Source organism: Oxyura jamaicensis, chromosome 7 (genome assembly GCF_011077185.1).
Source record: "Oxyura jamaicensis isolate SHBP4307 breed ruddy duck chromosome 7, BPBGC_Ojam_1.0, whole genome shotgun sequence".
Taxonomy (NCBI): Eukaryota; Metazoa; Chordata; class Aves; order Anseriformes; family Anatidae; genus Oxyura; species Oxyura jamaicensis.
In genome coordinates this window covers 14,627,930-14,646,933 of record NC_048899.1, presented here as the reverse complement: position 1 = coordinate 14,646,933, position 19,004 = coordinate 14,627,930, and the positions used below count along the sequence as shown (strand labels likewise).

The window sequence follows — 19,004 nt, the reverse complement described above, 5'->3', positions numbered from 1 at the left end:
CTTTGAGGACCACAAAAGGAAAGTAGATTGTGGAGCCCTACCTATGGGTTGATGCTCTGATTTTCTGCAGGGGCAGCACAATCTGGACACAAAAAAGAGTATGATGCCTTGAGAGCTCTTTCTCATTTCACAGTGGATTTGCCAAGGATCTGGTGGGCAGCTCAACTCCTCGTCTATAGATGCAATGGTTATTTCATCCAGCCAAACACTTCAGCTTTTAAGAGCAGATGTCAGTATGTCAAAGAGCATTGTGCTGTTGTGTATCGCTCTCACTATCAGTACATAAGATGAGGTTTACAGACTGTTTAAAATGGTCTATATGGTATTTATATAGCACTTATCACCTGGGTATTCAAGCTTCCTACAAAAATAGACATTAAACATCCCTTTTTTCCCCCTCTACAACCAACTAAATCATTTTTACAGCCATTTAGAGAGCTCACGCACTCCTGTAATTATTGCCACGTTGCCTCTGTCATTCTCTTGGTCATGTTCAGGAGCACAATTCACTTCCTCCGGTATTAATGAGTAATAAATAATTCATACAAAAAATAAGAAAGGTACCTAACAAAAGAGACATGGGCATACTTCATGTGGTGACTGCATTATATCGTCTGTGATGTCGTTTTCTGTGGTAAAGCCCTGGAGAATTTAAGAGAAAATGATAACCTTTCTTTACATTCTGAACATCCTATAGAATAGAATACAATTAACATCTTTGTCAAAGAATATAATCCAGTAGCATGGCTCAAAAAGGTTGCAGAAGACAGCGCTCTCCATTTCAATTCCAGAATAGAGTATTGCACTTCTATAGACTCTTATTGGTTTCATCCCTCCTAACTTCTGTAGGCCTTTCCCGGGAGGGTTTGCACATGAGATGAGAAGAATGGCAGGAGAAAAAATACTGTAGAGAGACAGGAAAATGTCGGGCCTAAATTTGCTGCCAAAAGCTGTCTTGGGAGGTTTAGATGTAGTGGGATCATTCAGCTCCACGACAAAGGGGTCAGGTGTGCTCAGAAGAGGGTTAATGGGGAAAAAACAGACAAACAACAGGAGAGTGCCCTGCAGATACACAATTAAACCGCTTTATCTGCCTGATAGCAATAGGTGGAGTACCAAGTCCCTGGCTACTGCCATAGCCCCCCAGCTGCTGCAGGGCAGTAAATGACTAGAGACTTCATCTGTGGAGCTGCCAGACCGTGCTCTTCAGAGCCTGTGACCAGCTCCTTTGCCCAAGGGGTCCAGAGGAAGCAGCTGGCCCTTACATGACAGACAGCACGAATTACTCTGAGCACAGAAGGGTTCAGACATCTTTGTTCAGTTAGTATCTATCTATCCAATGCATATTGAATCTTGCTCTATACAAACATATCGCAGGGTAGCCTTTTGTGAACACTCTCCATGCCCACACAAACCAACGCCTTCCCACTGAATTGCCTTCTTATACCAGTCCTGGTATGAGTGTATCCCCACATAAAAGGGAATTAAAACCTTATTACGAGTTCGGCTGTGGCTGTTCAGCTCCATTGCTGTTTTTCAGAAGAGTGGCAGAAAGAAATCAAGAATGCTTTATTATTGCTGCTCAGTCTCCCTTGCTGGAGGGAGCTGCTCATGACTGAAGCTCTAAGAGGGATCCTGCGCTGGTGGGATGAGGGGCTTTCAATGCAGTTTAGCAACAATCGGGGAAGCCAAAGGTTGGGTGGTGTTAGAAAATGAATACGGATTATGTTCTGTTAGACAAACACAAAAGGTAAAAACAGTCACCTGAAAAACATTACACTGCTAAGGCCACAAACCCAAATGCGGAGATAGGAGACGCCAGAACTGAGAGACCTTAATTAACCCTCCCGTGTGCATGCATTATCTAATTGCATGAGCATATATTAGTCCTCTCCAGAGGGCCTGTGGCTCACAATGCAGGGGACAGACAAACAACCCTTGTGTGAGAAGCTGTTCAATATTTTACCTTCTCCTCTCTGTTTGTGTGGTCCCAAGCTTATTCGCTGAACACCATTCGCTTCTTGCTGAAGGTAGGATTACTCATCTTATCATAGACATTCACGTCACATTCCTGACTTTAGCAGCTGTGGACCTCACATAAATTAACACACTTGTTTTCATCTGTGTAAAAGGAGGGCTTGGCATTATCCCCATTTAGCAGAGGAGATCATTGCTGAACAATTTCTATGAGAATTTTCATTACTCTCTCTGAAATGGTTAAAAAGGCAAATGAAATATGGTTCTTCTGTGAGAAGAGCTGCTCAGTTTTAATATGTGGTGCTACTGGTCCTGCATAAATTTTGCATTCTCTTCCTAACCAATATAAGTGCAGATATCCTCATTATTCATAAAAATGATTAATCCATTTTCAGAATCTCACCACCTCCTTTGACTGAGTGGCCCATTGTAAGATGAACCCCAACAACAGCCTTGTACTGAGACTTCAGCTGACCTAGATCAAAGTTCCTTGCACCACTGAAGTTGACTTTCTTAAATGTATGTCTTACTGTTCCTGGTCAAAAATACTTACTGATTTTTTTCTATTTTATGTATCTTTTCTATAGCCTTCTACCACACTCTTTTGCCACCCCTTTCCTTGCTACACTAGCTAGTTTCATTTGTTTTCTTCTGTCTCTCCCAGCATAGCCAACATAATATTCATGGCCTTGCTTCACGTTCCTCTATTTCAGAAATATCTTTCAGGAGGGGATTTTTTTTTCTTTAACTTTAAAACCCAACAGTTTTTAGAAACACCTGTCACTGCTTCCATCTCTCCAATCAGTGAGCAGTGCGGGTGTCTCTCTCAGTGGGAGCTGACAATTTGATGATACTTCATCAGTGTGGGACTCCTGCTGAGAAGTAGATTGAGACAAAGGAAATGCCTCTCACTATTGGAACAAATAAGAAATCAGATTTTCTAAGTTATTGCTAGGTAAGTTCCTTTTTTTTTTTTTTTTTTTTGAAGTCTGCATGTGTGTGTACTGGTATATTAGTACTGACTAGTCCACTCCCGTTTCTCTCTCACGCCGCACAGTCATTAATCCTACCAGCAGAATGAGAGTCCTCAGAAAAAATAACACCAGGCTGGGACTCAAGAGCTGTACTAAAATGCTGGCTTCTCCAGAGACTTCCTGCAAAGCTCACATAGGGTGTGTTTAAGGTCTCAATTCACTAAAAAATACAAACCCAGAGCAACTCTTCTTTAAAATAATCAGAAACGTTATCCTGTTCCCGGTGGCAGGTATATTCTGGCTTGTATTTTAAAGACTGTGTGCATTATCAAACTGCTTTATCTAAAATATAAGGAAGGAAGGCCTTATATTACACAAAAAGGAAGCTAGTATTAAAAAGCAGGGAATGTAGGAATGCAGGGCAAAAGAGGTGGGGAGGGAGTGAAGTGCCAGCCTCCCTGAAATCAGCTGGAGGTTTGCTCGACAAATCAAGCAAATCAATCAAGCAAATCAATCAACCTTCCCACCCATTATTTGGGAGGGAATGAATGCCCTATTGCCTCCTAGATTGCTTGTAGTGAAGAGGGTCATAGCCTCTCTGCAGGTTGCCAGAATATTCAGTGCACGAGTGGCTGCTGACAAAATGCCCAAACTCAGGTCACAATAAGAATAACCAGCTGATGGAAATTGCTGTTGGAAATCCTTTGTATCATGCAGTGTGATGGAGTTCCTTTTTCTTGCATTATCGATAACGGGGACCCTGTAAAGCTGAGAGATTCAGAATCACCAGCAGCTATCATCTGGACAGTAAGGAATAAGCAAGATGAGTGGTACAGGTTACTCATAGACGTAGTGCCTCAGGGCTACAGAAAGCATGGTGTGAGTGCTCTTAGCATGATACAAGTGCTCTCCGTACCCGTACACGCACGGAAGGAACTGTACCCATTCCCTCTTCCCAGCTGGGATGATTTCTGTCCCTTTGGTCAGGCATTGAGCAGCCCTCAACAGCCAGGACTAATATACTACTACAGGCAAAGAAAGCTGCATCTCTGGAAATTTAGATGGTCGATGCATGCTGCATTTCTTCTGTAGGTAGATGCTTTCTCAGGAGACCATGGGAGAACATTGTAACACCAGTAACATCAGTCTTATTGGTGGAATTACCCTGCCCTCCGTCTCTGGGGCTTTGTGCCTGGATCCTGCTGACCCGCAAAGACATATCTGCATTTTCTGTAGCTTTGCTGTACTCCCTTGAGATCTTTCTTGGATACCAAGTCCTGAACAGCCTGCAGTACAGGCCACAGCTCATGATGTCCAGCTGACTTTTACTGCCATAAACAGGATGATATTTGTTTAATTTAGTGAAATAAATGCCTCTCCTAGCTGTTTGGAAAGCAAATCCCTCCTTACCCTCTAGCTGGTATTTGCTGTACTTGAGTGAGGCTGGTAAAAAGCTTGGGTTATAATTGAATGCTGCTATGTTTGTGCAGAACCAACAAGCTTTCTTAATGCTTCTTAGGGCTTTTTAAGCCAAGGAACTGCTCTTTTCCTTGCCAGAGCTCTCCAGTGCCTTAACAGCATTGCACGCAGCAGATCTTCAAACAGGGACAGCAAGCAAGACTGAAGCAGCAGGTACTGCCGCAGAGCATAATAATACATTTGTGCAGGACTTTACAGAGCTTTCTCAAGTTCCTCACAACAGTCACACAGCACCTCTTCGGTATTTAGCAACAAGAACTGCCTGTGGTCCCACTAGCACAGCGCTACTAAATGGTAGATCTGTGCCCCCCACCTAGGCCTTCTCTTTTCTGTAGGTCTTTGCTATAATCCTTATCCCAATGTGAAAAATTTGGACTTTGCTGTTAGCAGGCATCTGGACAGCTCTACAGATATCCATGCTGACTGACTCCTGAGAGACTATTTACAATTCCAGTGCTTTTGAGCACAATGATGTTTTTTTCCATTGCCTTCAGCAGCAGCAGGAGCAAGTCTTAGTACTGAGAAAAACTGCAGAGATATGAGGCCAAAATGAGCGGTGATTAAATGAGTGGAAGCTTCCAAACAAGACCGAGACCCGAAGTCTCAGATTTTTTGCCTCTTCTCATCCAGCTCCACAGAGGGTAAGTTAATAGAAATATGCATGCTTTGGAATGTAGTGCATATTTCCTCCTTTCAAAATTTATGTATGTCTACTAATTTATTCTCTTCAATGATGACAAGAGGAATTCAGGCTGATGGCTGGCACTATACCGTATTAATTGCTTGCTTTGCAAAAAACATCTGTGCTACAGGGCCAAGTTCTGTCTTCTGCTTCTAGTTGCCTTGATTCTATGTATATTCCCATATGTCCTTCAGTCTCTTCTTCTTACTCTTCCCTCCAAATTTCCCCTTCACTTCAGTGCCTCTCATATTTTATGGGCTGTCTGATCACATGCCTAAGTCAAATAGATTTCTTCCAAATGTTTGCTTTCATTCACAGCTCCCAGTTCGTGTTAGGGGAGAACTGTAGATGAGAGTGAAAAAGATGCGTTGCTTACATGTGATCTTAAGTCATCTTAATTAAGATGACTTCCTCATGGGGAACATTCCCTAGAAATGCCTATGGTCCGCAGAGCACCCAGTTGTTAAATGAAAAACATGCTAGAAGACCACCACAACTTTAGCCAGTAACTAACAACTCACTCTGCCTGCAGGGTTTAACTGATGGATATTCTAGAGAGCCCACTGTTGCCGTATCTGAGAGTAAATCATGCTTCAATTATTGCATCTTATAGCCAATTGCAGCACAGGGAACATGCTTTGCCAGCAGCTGTTATCAGCATACTTGGAATTCTTGACTAAGATCATTGAAAACCCAATATGAGAACGAAAGGCTACAAATTATACCCATAGTATGTTAAAGTTAAGACAGTAGGCTGTAAAATAAAGAGAAATCTCTCTATTAGATAGAGCTGTCTCAGAGTCACTTCTTCCTTTAGAAATCATGATCTACACAGTTTCATAAATCGATGAAAGGATTTTGACCATTAAACTTAATTGATACTGAATTTAAAGGCATGAACTTAAATCATTTTGCCATTTTCTTTGACAATTAGTTTTTGGCATTGCATTTCTCTCTATCACTATATGAAGCAAAAAATCACAAGTACTGAGGAAGCAAGATTAGCATGTAGAAAAGATGAAGCACTGTGAGAAGCGACATCTGGGGCAATGCAAAAGATGTTTCAAGGAATGTAAACAGGCAGAAGTAAAAACAGAAAATAAAACCTGACTTTTAAGTAAAATCAGCAACAACTTGGATTTATATAGTGCTCCATATGTTCTAGATGAATAACACCCAAGGCGTTTTAGAGTGAAGTAAGGTAGGAAGCATGCTCAAGGCGAGAAAGTAAGAAAATAATTAAATTTCTTGAAAATGTTTTCAGCTTTGAGTAGGTGTAATTCTTCCTTTTAGATGGCTGTTGGTAATGGTGCTGAGGTGCTGTTGTTTTACATAATTGGCTTTGGATGGAAGCCATGCTGCAGTGAAAGAGCAGACTGCTTGTAGCTCATTTTGTTTATTTATTTTTTAATATATATTTTTTAATGTAATGCTGCAGCAGAAATCTGATTGCTTAGGAAAGTCTACCTAGAAAGAAAGAACAAAAACATTCAGCTGTTTGGAAATGTCATTGAGCCTGTTAAGGACAAAAGCAGGCCTTAGGTGGGAGAGAAAAGAAAGGAGTACACAAAGACAGTTTTTCCCAATTTTTGTGTTTCTTACCCTACCTCTAGTTTACAGAGGAAAAGGTTCTCAAAGACTGCATCTAGGTGGATTTCTCCAGCTCTGTGTAAAAATTAAAACAGCATTTTTGTAGTATCTCTAATAACAAAGGACTGTCAGCAAGGGAAATAAATACAACACAAAGTAAACAGCTGCCTAACAGTTTCAAGCATGAATCACGATCGCAGTGCTGTGATTTTCTCATTATATAATAATGAGTTGTACAAGTATAGTACAAAATGGAGTCTTTCCATTTCTACCATTCATGAGGCACAGATCACCACATCAACTAAGATTTGCTGGCAATTTACATATGTGTCCCTTATTCCATTTCTTCAGAAGGGAGGTACCATGCATTGTTAGATTACTCACCCTCTTTCACCATGATTTTTTGTTTTCCACAGGATAGAAGATCAGCAAGTTAGTCATTTGTTTAGGCCACCACTGGTAAACGGCAGGTGGATGACTATTTTTATATGGGCATTTTTCTGGCCAGAAACTGTAATTACTGTTGCTGCTATGAAACCTCTCCATGCTTTCTAACATTAAAACCATGCTCAGATCCTGGGTCCCCAGTCCTAGAGGCCAGTATGACTGTATCTTCAAAGATGGGCCTCGGAATAAGACTTTGATTTGTCAGACTGCTGTGGAATTCCCAGAACAGTGAAGCAGGCAACTGTGCATGGCTACATGCCAACAGCAGGAATTTTACAACTTATTAAAGCAGTCATCATCTTCATCATCACTTGGATTTAATCAGCTGTATTGTCCTCAAGGCCTTTGTCAGAAACAGGGCCTCACTGTTCTTTATAGACAGCAAGAAGATACACAACATGCTTCAAAGAGGTAAAAAATTATGCTTGAAAAAGGTTATCAAATGTCTTCTGTCTTGGAAAACAGTAGTGATAGCCAGTATTCAGTCTGTCCAGCTGGCTCAAGGGTACTTCCTGATTTCAAGGAAGAAAACTTGCCAGTTTTTGAAATGAATATATTATTATTATTGGTATCTTGCTTTTTAATCCTTCACTATGTGTATAGCCTGATCTTCATCAGAAAAAGGAAACCAGAAGGGTGCACACATGTTGCCAGAAGTCTGCTAGAAGAGGATTCTTGGCTAAAATTTTCAAAGCTCCTTGAAAGAATTTCCTGCTAACTTCAGACCTGGAAATCTACCCTTTGCTGCATGAGGATAACGAAGAGGCTACTCATCAACACCAGCATTTAGTAAGCTTTATTCCATTTTTATTCCAAAATTTCCATTTTCCCTTCAAACTGAGGAATCTTAGGCCCAGAGCTTCCTTTTTTTAGTGGTTACTCAGTCTGATGACTGTGCCTTTATATAAGAGTTAGGGAGAGGGCAAAAAGCCCTATCCATAACCTGCTATATAACAGAGAACTGCAGATTGCAGCAGTCCCTAAGGCTGATTGGATGGACTGAGTTGAACACTGTAACCCAGCTCTTAATGTTAAGGACAAAATATTCACCATCAGTAGCTATCCATTATGTTTAACAGACAGCAAAAGGTGATTGAAGTGAGTTTTAATGTCTTGTACATGATGATCAACTGAGGAAGAGTCATAATAATAATCCAGGTTTGGCCAGTAAGGCAGTGATTTTGTGGGGTTTATGTTTATCCAGGATGTAGAAGATATAAAGTCATCCAGAGCTAAGTTTTCAGCATGAGCTGGAAGGTTACAACTGTCTCTTACTTCTGCAAGGTGCTTCTGCTGAGTATTATATGCTAGATATTTCCATGAACATTTACTGAAGTTACTGCTGAGTTATTAGCTCTGATCAGGATGTAAATGACGCGAAAAGATTGTTCCTCAGACCAGGAAAAGTTAAGAGAAAGGCAGTCTTGAAAAGATCACCACAAATGAACAAAGCACGTAAGAAAATGGTAACTGAGATTTTTGCATCACTGATGAGGTCCTAGGAATCATATGAGAATCTTGCTCTAGTCCCCATTAACTTCTCAGTGCATCAGGCAACTAAGCCAGTTTACGGTGCCCTGCTGAAAAAATGTGACTCTTTTAATAACAAAGGAAAGCAAGGGCATAGTAACTGACACCATAACGCTATTAAGTATGCAACCAAGATTGTGGCCTTCTGGGAACTACAGTGGCAGACTTCAAATCAAAGGCCGCAACATGCTCCCAGGAACATAAAGCCCATGATGCCAGCTCCTTAAGCTATCTGAAAGAGAAGCAGCAGTCCAGTGCTGCATCGGGAGTCAATAAATGACAAAAAGGTAACTTCTGTAATGCATAAAGAACTACAATACAGTCTTATAAAAAGGAAACACTGGCAGTCTCTTTCTGTTTTAAAGTACTTAGTGTTTTAAGTATCCCTAGTACTCAAATAGCTCTTTTCTGGTTAATATAGCAGCTGTGATTCTTAAAGTTCTGTTCTTGCTAAAGTATGCTGTCTCAGTGACTGCAGCCAGCTTTCCCTTTTTTGTTTTCCCATGTAGTAAGCAGGGATAAAACACATCCTCCTTTACACATAGAAACTTTTTTCTCTCTTCTATGCACATTGTGATTCTGACCACCCGTTTCTAGTTATGATAGGTAACCCAAAACAACAGAAATCTCATTTTCCAGGTCTCCACACCCTCCCTCAGGTTCTGCCATCCCAGTTACCTCAACTTTGGTAGTAGCTGTAGAGGAATGGAGATTACATATGCTCTTTGACTTCTCTGTTCCAGCCAGTGACATACTGGCAACAATCTCTTCGTCCTGTGGAGATAAAGAGAGATAATTAAGACAAACTAGGCCTGCTGTTGTGCTCCCTGCTGGGAGGTATTAAAGGAAGACATAAGGGCCTATTTTAAAAGACTTGTGAGGTACAGATGAGTTTTACCATTTGGAGATACAAGAGAACCTTTCAGGAGAACCTTCTGATTTTTTTTTATTATTATTATTTTTTTATTTTTTAATAACAATACAACAAAACTGTATTACTTTTAAAAAAATCTTTTGTGCAGGACCTAATGATTGAATTTATAACCTGATACTTGTGTGCTGAAGTTATGGGCCAAGGAAATGCTATTTTGCTATTTTAGTACCCATGGAAGGAACAAAACCTATTTTATGTTAATGATTTAGAAAAATTAGGTAGTGTAAAACTTCCTTCCGTTTTCTAAACTGCCTCCTTGAGAGATGTGATAATGCAGAGTTTTAAAATACTTTAAAATTTGCATAAAAAAGGGAAATTGTGTACAAGAAAAACACAAACATGTTCAGAATGCCTACTGCCAGCAACATCTTGGCATTTGCCAGTACTTAAAGGTTATGTCTGTCATGTTTAGATGTGGTATAAAGTCTTTCACCCTTTCCCAAGTAATTGGACATCACACTGATAGGTAAAATTGAATGTGTTATGAACAGCTCTCCTATAGACTTACAGGGCTTATTGACAGACAGTGCTTGGAGAGAAGGCCTAATTTTATGCATGAACATGTCATGCTGGAATAATTATGCAACTGCTTGCTTTCCTTCCTCAGTACATTGTGAAACCCCACAATGGTTCCTGGAAATTCACACCTTCTTCTGGTTTTGCATAAACATAATTGCTGTGGTTAACAAGGAACAATATATTCAAGATATTATTAAGCTGAATGAAACATACAACCAAGAACAAAGAATGGAATAATTATGTATATAAAATTTTCTTGCTCTCAAGGTGTAGGAAACTGGCTTCAGCCTACACATCTTTTGTAAACAGCGGCAAATGAAAAACTGGTTCTAGCTGAATCTACGGTCATTCGTTTCCTTCTACACTCTCTGGGTTGACTGATAGAAATGTGCAAAAACTGAGGAAGCATTTTGCCTCTGGTAAGCCTGGCTTATGTTTTTTTAGTTCAAGGCAAGTTTAACCAGTGTGAAATAGCCCATCTTAATCTAAAATAAGAAATCTTTTTGGATCATAGCTGTAAATCATTGACAACCGACTACTACCTAGCTCTCACCTGAACAAGCTGACTGAACATTTATGGTTAAGGGAAGGAAAATGTTGGGGTGGCAAGGACACCTCTTGAGCTGAAAATAATTGGCTGCCGGCAGGATGGTATTGGGGATGAAGGAGTATCCTTATGCTTTCCCTGTTCCTATTCTTTCCAGACATCTGTTCAATGCCACAGTTATACTTTTTTTTTTTTTTTTTTTTTTTTTTTAACTGGTACATAATGTTCATGCGTATATTTCACATTTGGAAATGCACATTTCAAACAGCAATACAAAAACTGTCCAGGAAGAATGCATAATCTCTGAAAAAAACTGACAGCATCCCTGTTACTGTTCCATTTCTAAATACAAAACTGACTACCATAATGCTGCTTCTGTTTGCATAGTGAGACAAGTTCATTTTGTGTGTCTGTGAATGGCATGAATGACAGTCTCCCTGTTTTTATTTCTTTGCTGTTGAGGACTTCTAAGCTTGCAGACCTCCTAGAGAAAGACCCAGGCAGTGCATGGTGGCTGCCTTATGACACCCTGTTTAAGATATAATATAGAACAAAATCTTTTTGCTCTTGCCAATGAGGACTTGTCAATGGTCAATTCCCCCCTCTTTACCCCTTTCACCCTGCTGTCAGTCTGATTCAGCTTGCCTTTGTTCCTTCCCCTTCTCCTGTACGCCCCTTTGGGTCCTCTCCCATGTGGTTGGCACCAGCAGTGGTGCTGCCAGAGCACAGCTGCTCTGGGTGCACCATACGGGAGCAAGCCCATCTCTCTGTACAACTGCAGCTCACAGAAATGCAGATTAGTGCTAGCAGATGCCACAGGGAAAGCAGTGAATGCCCACGGTATGTTTTTGTGGCACTCATGCTCACTGCTAAGGTGCCCAAGCAATGCTGAGGTTGCAGGACTGGGATCCCTCTTAGTTTCACATTTCCTAGTTCTCATCACATTTCTCTTACCCACAGTCTCCACTTCCTTGTTTTCAGGTCTGAATTTAGTCATCCCCGGCTCCAGGGGACAGGAGACACCGTGGAGCCATTTTAACTTCAGCAGCAAGATGCTTTGGCTCTGAGCTCTGGTGGGCCCCTTCCTAGAGCTGCAGAGATACCTCAGGAGCCTGAGGTAGCAGACCAGTCAGGCTCAAGATTTGTTGAAGACAACGGGAACGAGCTTGCTGTCTCATGATTTCCAACCAAGGAGAAGCAGGTAAAGCTTTAAACTGAACCTCCAACAGAACAGGGGAATGCTTGCTTGGAGTAGTAACTGGACTCCCTGTTGGTATTCTGCCACGTGAAGGACTGCTGCTACTAGGGCAAACAACACAGGGCAATGTTTGTTCCCTTTTTTCCCATTAATTTTGAAGCATCACTACCAATTTTCATGCATTTTTTTTCCTTTGCTTTTCCTATTTACATTTACTCAGCAGCAACCAGAGCATATCCATTTCTGAAGTAAGGTTAAATAAATGCTGTTAGCTGATGACTAGCAGTCGTGCACAAATGCTTTCATAAGAAGGTAAGTTTTCTCAAAGCTCTTTGCCTACGGGTAGATGGCTGTTCTAATGGCATGTTCAAAAAATGTGCCGTTATTTACAGGGCTCGTGATATTATTCATATAATACAGGTTTATATATATAATATGTAATAGCAAGTTTGATCTTTGCCAACACCTAGATCCCTCTTTGCAATTAGCAAAGAAATGCATTGCATCTGCCACCATTCTGCGCTCACCCCCTCCTCATGTATAACTTCTAAATAAAGGATTGAGAGTACCAAATAAAATAAATAAAAAGGAATAATGTCTATTAGTACCTGCCTCTGGATTTAAAAGGAAGGGCAGATTACTCAGAGAGAATACAAGAAAACTTTCCTTACATCAACAAATAATTCATGATGTGTATATGAGTATCCAGCAACTCTATTATTGCAGTAGCGTGACAAATATTGTGAGAGGGACAGCAAATGGGACGTATCATTCTACTGTCTTGACAAAGATTATAGCAAGAACGGGAAACGGGACAAATGTAACTCATTCTGGAGACAGTCCCAGAGCTGTAATCTCATTTGTTCTTCAGCATGAATTATACAGCAGTGCAGAGGATGGGAATGTGATTTTCACCATGTTGTATACTTTAATCACTTTTCTTTGCTACTAAACAAATAACTCAATGTGAAATGCTGATAAATGGGGGATATTAGTTTTTGAACTATGAACTAAATGAACAGAAGAAAGCTGCAATGTAAGAGTTCTGCCGGTTCCATTAAAATTTGATATGGGACAAATTCAGCTCAGGTTCAGGCAAACAGAATTCCTGCAGATTTCTGAGAATCATCTGCCATGTCCTGGAGTGCAGCTGGACCCATGCCCTTGCCTTCCTTAGCTTGGAATTGGGCCTTTTGGAGATCATTCCAGAGCTGGGTGTCTGCTTGGTGGGAAGTCTTGATCTGGAAGCTATGGTGGAAAAAAACTCTGGTTGCAAAGTCCCATTGGACCTAACTCTTCTGGCATGAATAGGGGGCAGCTTGACTGTTGTTTATGCCAACAGCTGATTTGAATGTTGTTTGGTGTGGAAAGGCAACATTTGAAGCTCCACAGGGGGTTTAATCCAAGCTGAAATCCTTAGGTAATCCATTCTGTAGTAGAAGACAGCTAAGAAGCTCCCTAAGGTACGTGTAGTTTTCCAGTACTCATCTCCTGGGTAAGGGGGACTTTGTGAAAGTCATTATTAAGGAGAGGAAGAACTAGCTATTTTGTGATATATTTGTGTGATAAGCCATTTCCAGGGTAGCTTACAGTCCCTCTAAAACATCTCTGTATGAAATCCCTTAGGTTTCTTCTGCATGCTTAGCTGGCAGTTCTGAGCCAGACTGAAGAATGCGTTTCCCCCTTTTCCCTTTGTGTTTGCTACTTCTAACTCCAAGGCACCACAAGCAGGTGAAGGGCTGACATGACCACCAGTGAATTAGGCTGCTATGACAACAGCGAGAGCAAAGAGACAACCTGGGCCCTGAATTTATGTAAATGGAATTTCCATGTTCCAGGTGGCTAGAGGGCTTGAAGTGACAAACGATCCTTCCTGAAGGTAGATGAGAATATCAGGACTCCCCTGGCGTGCAAGCAATCACGGCGTATGTGGGAAAGCAGGAGACAAAGTTTTGTTTTTGAATCTCAAGTGCACTGTGATGACAATGCAAGCAGTGGAGTGGCTCGTGTGAATCCAAAATCAGCGTATGTGAGCACTGGAGGAACAGTCTGGGCTCTGTAGGAGGCTGGTATGGTTTAGAGCAGAGAATTGCCTTTGAAAACTTTAGGAACTGAAACTCAGTTCTTCCTGTGCTGCAGAATGGGAGACAAAACATGCCAAGTCCTACTTTTACCCATGGTTCAACCCTGATCTTAACTTTTAGGATCAGGTTTTCAAAATCAGTTGAACATAATGGGACATGTGCCAATGTCTGCACAAATCCAGCCTACACTGCCAATTACTGCGGACTGTGCATCCAGTTTCCTACCTGCCTCAGCCCCACTGGGGAGCGGGGAGGGTTAGCTGGTTAATGCTGCGAACTGGTAAATGCCGCGGTGCTCGCTGGGCAGCAGCAGTGTCAGCCCCACCGGGTGGAAGCTGGGGGACAACAGAACTCTTTTGTATAACGCTGGATCATTGCCTCACTGGGAAGCAGACAGCCTTTGGATGGACAAGCTCAAGTTCTGCTAGGGATCCCAGATTACACTTTGATTTCATCAGCTTTCTGAGAAAGCTGCTGAGATTGGGCCAGCAAAGGAAGAATGAGAAGGATTTTTCCTGGCAAGTTGAAAGGCCTGAGAAGACAAAAGAATGTGTTAAGATTGTTCATCTTCTCTAGAGTACAAGAGCTTCTTTTTTAAAAAAAATATTATTTTATTTATGAATGAATAGGGAGGATATTTGGGGTGGCAAGAATGCTTCCTTAAACACAATTTTTCCAACAAACTGACCTTTCAGGAAAAGCGGGCATGGACAATGTCCAGGGTCTGAAACACCATGGTGAGTTTAGAGTAACATGAGTGAAGTAAGACGGTTTATTTAAGATTTATGGTTGCTCTAGGTCAGACCAAAATTTATTAGTCTAGGACTGTAATTCCCTTGAGTCCTGGCAGGTCTCCAGGCTGCAGTGATCTCAGTTTCTCAGAGGACAGATCTGAAAGCAACGTCTCAAATAATGAAATATTAAATTCCTGTTATTTAAAGACAAAACCAAAAATAAAATCCTTCATTTGCAGTGCTACTACAAGGTGCACCTCTCCACGCCATGCATAACAGCTGTAGCAGCTGGAGGCCAACAAACCTACACAGCCAGAAGTTGCCTTCTGAGGGAGGAAACCCCATTTCCTTTTAGCAAAAGTCACAAAATCTATGCCCTTTCCCATAGCAGCTAGCCAAAGCCATGCCAGCAAACAGGGCACTGCACTGAGGCAGTGCTCAAGACCTCCCAGGTGCTTTGGTCTATGAAAGACTCCCCTCTCTGAGATAGAAATAAGAAAGATGAGTTGCCTGAAGCCATCTCGTGAAGGATTGAGCCCCTGGCCAGGCACTAGGCAGGGGGAATCATATCAAAGAGTTTCCATGTACCCACCTATTTCAAGAGAAAGTATTCAGCCTTTCCCAGCCTTTCTTTGCTAGAAAAGTGCCAGAGCTGCTACTGCTTCCTCTATAGCCAAAGAGCAAAAATGGTGTGAAAAGACCAAATGAGTTTGTTCACTCCAGATTTCATCTGGCTTCATGGCCATGTGCTGGAACAACGATCTGGGCTCCTTTGCCTTCTGTGATGCCTGGTAAGTCAACGGGCTCTTGGCAAGACTCCTTGTGGTTAGGGCCAGTTTACACTACCACGAGTTCCTGAACCATGGCCAGAGTTTGGCTCCCAATGGCTGGGACAACCACCAAGACTAACCTAGGATGGAAGAAGCTGTCGCTGTGCTAATCTATCACAATAGCTTTGCCTCAGCTGTCAGGCATGAGGGGCTTGGATACGCTGTTTGGGATAGCCAGAAATTATCCCTGATTAACGTAGCAGAATATTAACTTCCCTTCAGAAAATGATGGGGAGAAAATGTTGTGTTAGAATAATGAAGCTGGCAGCAATCTGTTGCGGTGTCCACATGCCCTAGGGAGACAGTGGTGAAATGAGGTGATGTAACAAAAACCTTGTTTTGAATTTGGGTTTATTTTTGTCTTGATTCCAAGTCCTCTGATTTCACAACCTGGCTGGAGACTGGACTCCAGAGGACAACAGCTCAGCATAATGCTGGCAGCCCTTTCAGGTTTCTCTTTCTTTCCAAAATGGGTCCTGGTGGGCCCTGACGAAGGATCCAGAGGCTCCTGACATCCCTGTGAAGTAGCCTACACAAATGCTAGCTGCTTCTCCTCTGTCCTTAGGTCAAGGGAGAAAGCACGGATCACAGAGGTCAAATGTGAAAAGAGCCTGGTCCTAACCCAGGCTCTGCTCAGGGGCAGAAAGAAGGGTTTCTACTGTGAGAAGTGTTGATTTCACTCTCTAAAGGCTTTGTGTTTGATATTAAAAGGATTTGGAGACTGCACAGATTTCACAGCCCTTTCTCTCTTCATCGCTTTCTGCTCCAACCTGCTTTTGGTCACTTTCATTCATCTGTCCATGGCTGGCTGCCTGGATTAGTTTTTTTTTATTGAATACATTTCCTTGCGTTAACAACATATGTGACAAATAAGTAATGTGACTCATCAAAAGGCACAGGAATGCAATGTTCCAGCTATTGAAGGACATTTAGAATTCAGCAACTTGCCACCTTTGTGTCAGTCCCAAAACACTGTATAATGTAAACAGACAGATCTAAAAGGAGATGCAGAAGTACAAACTTGCCCAGAACTCTGCTTGTTTTCATTCTCGTTTTTAAATAAGTAAACTGAAATGAAATCTACTGACACAGTTTTGGCAGTTTTGATTTACATTTCCTCTGAGGCCCAGTAAACATTTCCTCAAGATCTTATCTAGGGTTAAAAATATTTGTGTTTCAACACACACCTTTAAAACGTGTCAAATGCTTTTGCCACAGTTTGTGCAAATACAGTTGTTTCTTCCTCTTTTACTAGGAAAACCTTCTGAAGAGAGTATTCAGAGGTGACATTAAGTCCTTGTGAAGAATATTTTTTGCATACATCACCTATGCAACCTAAATGGTACCTGCCTCTTCCAACCACAGATAGGAAAACCCCTAATTCTGAGAGGCTAAGGCTAAAGGAGAATGCCAATCCGGTTGTGATGGTGCTGGTCCTGTGAGCATGATTCTTCCTGGCCTCACACAGCATAGCTCCTGGTTATGTGCAACAGGCATCTTGCAAAAGGTTCAGTTCATATTCTGTGAGCTTTCTCAGACAGATGGATGAGAAGGTCTTTGAGTGCAAAGGGTCTCTGTGGTGTCACTGGGGTCATCTTGGTACTACCTGCACTGGGAAATGGAGCCAGAAGGGTGCAGGACAGCCTAAGGATGGGAATAATCCCACCAGACATAGGGGGAGGAATGCCAGGTCCCTCGCTGATGGGGAGGGTGGTGAGGCAAGGGCTTGACGACAGCAAAGTAGGTGGCACAGCTTGGGGGAAAGGTGCCAGCAGTGTGCACGGGGTGCAGATGCCAGCTTTAACAGTCAGTTTGACTCAGCCAGCCGAGGTGCTTGCTGAGACACAGCAGCACGCCATCTGACTTGGCCAGAGCACTTCTGCAAGGAGCAAATGGGGGTTAACGCACTCAGACCCAACGTGGGGTATTGCTTTACTCTTGCGAGCATGTAGGAAACAGGGAGAGCCTTTTTCTGCCTTACCACCCATTTTGTGCATCTGCACAAGCTTCAACACAGCCTGACACTAACCTTTTTTCCTCACTACAAAATTCACCGGGAAGCCAACATGTGTAAATTCCCCTGGAAAATCAGAAGAAATCCTTGACTGGCCTTCCCAGCTAAACAAGGCACCCCAGCAAGGACAACAACCCCCCTGCTAAGGCTCGCCCAGTTTTCTCCTGGGGACCTGCCCATACCTGGGTCCTGGAGAACCCCACTCTTGAAAAAAGGGTTTCTATTTTGATGTGGGCTGCAGAAATGGCATTGGGGTATGCTGAGCTCAGCTGTTGTATCCTGTGACAGATTTCCGAACTGTAGCTGGGCAAGCTGAAGACAGACTGTCATTTCATCATTTTTGGACAGGGATCCCCCCTTTAACACTTAACTATTATCCACATACTGGTATTCTGGCAAGTCTGTGCTCACGCTAATCTGTTAGGATGGTCCTGTTCCCACTCATAATGTGGCACAGTATGTCAGCTTCAACCAGGCAAGGATGCCAACCTCAGTTGGATTGTGAATAGCCTGCAGAAGAGCCTCCTGCTGGTGGAAGAAGTGCCAAATTAGGCCACATGCTCTCTCATTGGGATGCACTGTGCCCAAAGCTGCCTCCGTATCAATTATGGAGGGGGCAACACCCTCTTGCAGAAAAGAATGTGTTAACCCTTCCGTTTCATGTGCTCTGTCTCTCCTGTTCAATTTCCATGTGTTATTTCTGGTGTTTGCCTGTACTATATGAAGATATTCTTCTTCCATGACAGCTAAGACAAAGGTCAGATGTGGCTGTTCAGATTACAAGCCCCAGCTCCGCTTGTTGTTGACTCTGGAGTTGTCTCTTTCTATTAAACCATTTGCCATTGAGACAACAGCTCTAGATGCTGCAGAGACACTGAGTTCAATGACAGCTTTTGCCCCCACTGGGATTGCTGTCTTACTGCTCGATGTTTCTTTGCAGAAATCCAGGTGTCCCGTGCTCCTGTGGACTTTGGTTATCTCCAGAGAACCGGTGAGTTGGTAAGAGATGGGTACCCTGCTGCATGGTACCCTGCTGCATGTATCCCTCTGAGCAGGACTTGCCAGGATTCACCAGTGCAGCATTACCCAGGTCAGAAGAGCTTCTGGACCTGCCTTTTCCTAATCAGGATGATCTCCACGGTTTCGGGCAGGCAGCTGTGTGAATAGAGTACCATATCTATCAAACTAAATACAGCCTGCCAGCCCCAGTGTACCATCTCTTCAACAGTCTTGCGTTGGTGCTGAATTATAACTTGTTTTTCTACAGCCTCATAGTTGCTTCTGTCTTTCCAGCTATGATGCTGTTTGTCCTTTGTGTAAGCTCCAGCCTTTTTTTTTTTAAACAATATGAATGGGGAACAATATACCGCCAGCTAAAATGGTTGCCTTTCCACACTCATTCACCGCAGGAACTCTTTAATCAGTAGTGTCAGCCAGGGACAGAAATCTCATACTTGAGAGATAA

At 42.3% G+C, this 19,004-nt stretch overlaps 1 long non-coding RNA gene across 4 annotated transcripts; it reads left to right on the top strand.

Moving 5' to 3' along the window:
* Nucleotides 1–1,929: 1,929 nt before the first annotated feature.
* LOC118170251 lies at nt 1,930–15,549 on the top strand. 4 transcript variants are annotated; one of them, XR_004752599.1, is made up of 6 exons: nt 1,930–2,030; nt 2,783–2,932; nt 4,928–5,071; nt 11,661–11,880; nt 12,098–12,189; nt 12,348–15,549. It is a non-coding gene; the product is annotated as an uncharacterized LOC118170251 (long non-coding RNA). The 4 variants fall into 4 exon arrangements; XR_004752598.1 differs by having other exon boundaries at nt 4,925–5,071; nt 12,101–12,189; XR_004752596.1 differs by having other exon boundaries at nt 4,925–5,071.
* Nucleotides 15,550–19,004: the final 3,455 nt, after the last annotated feature.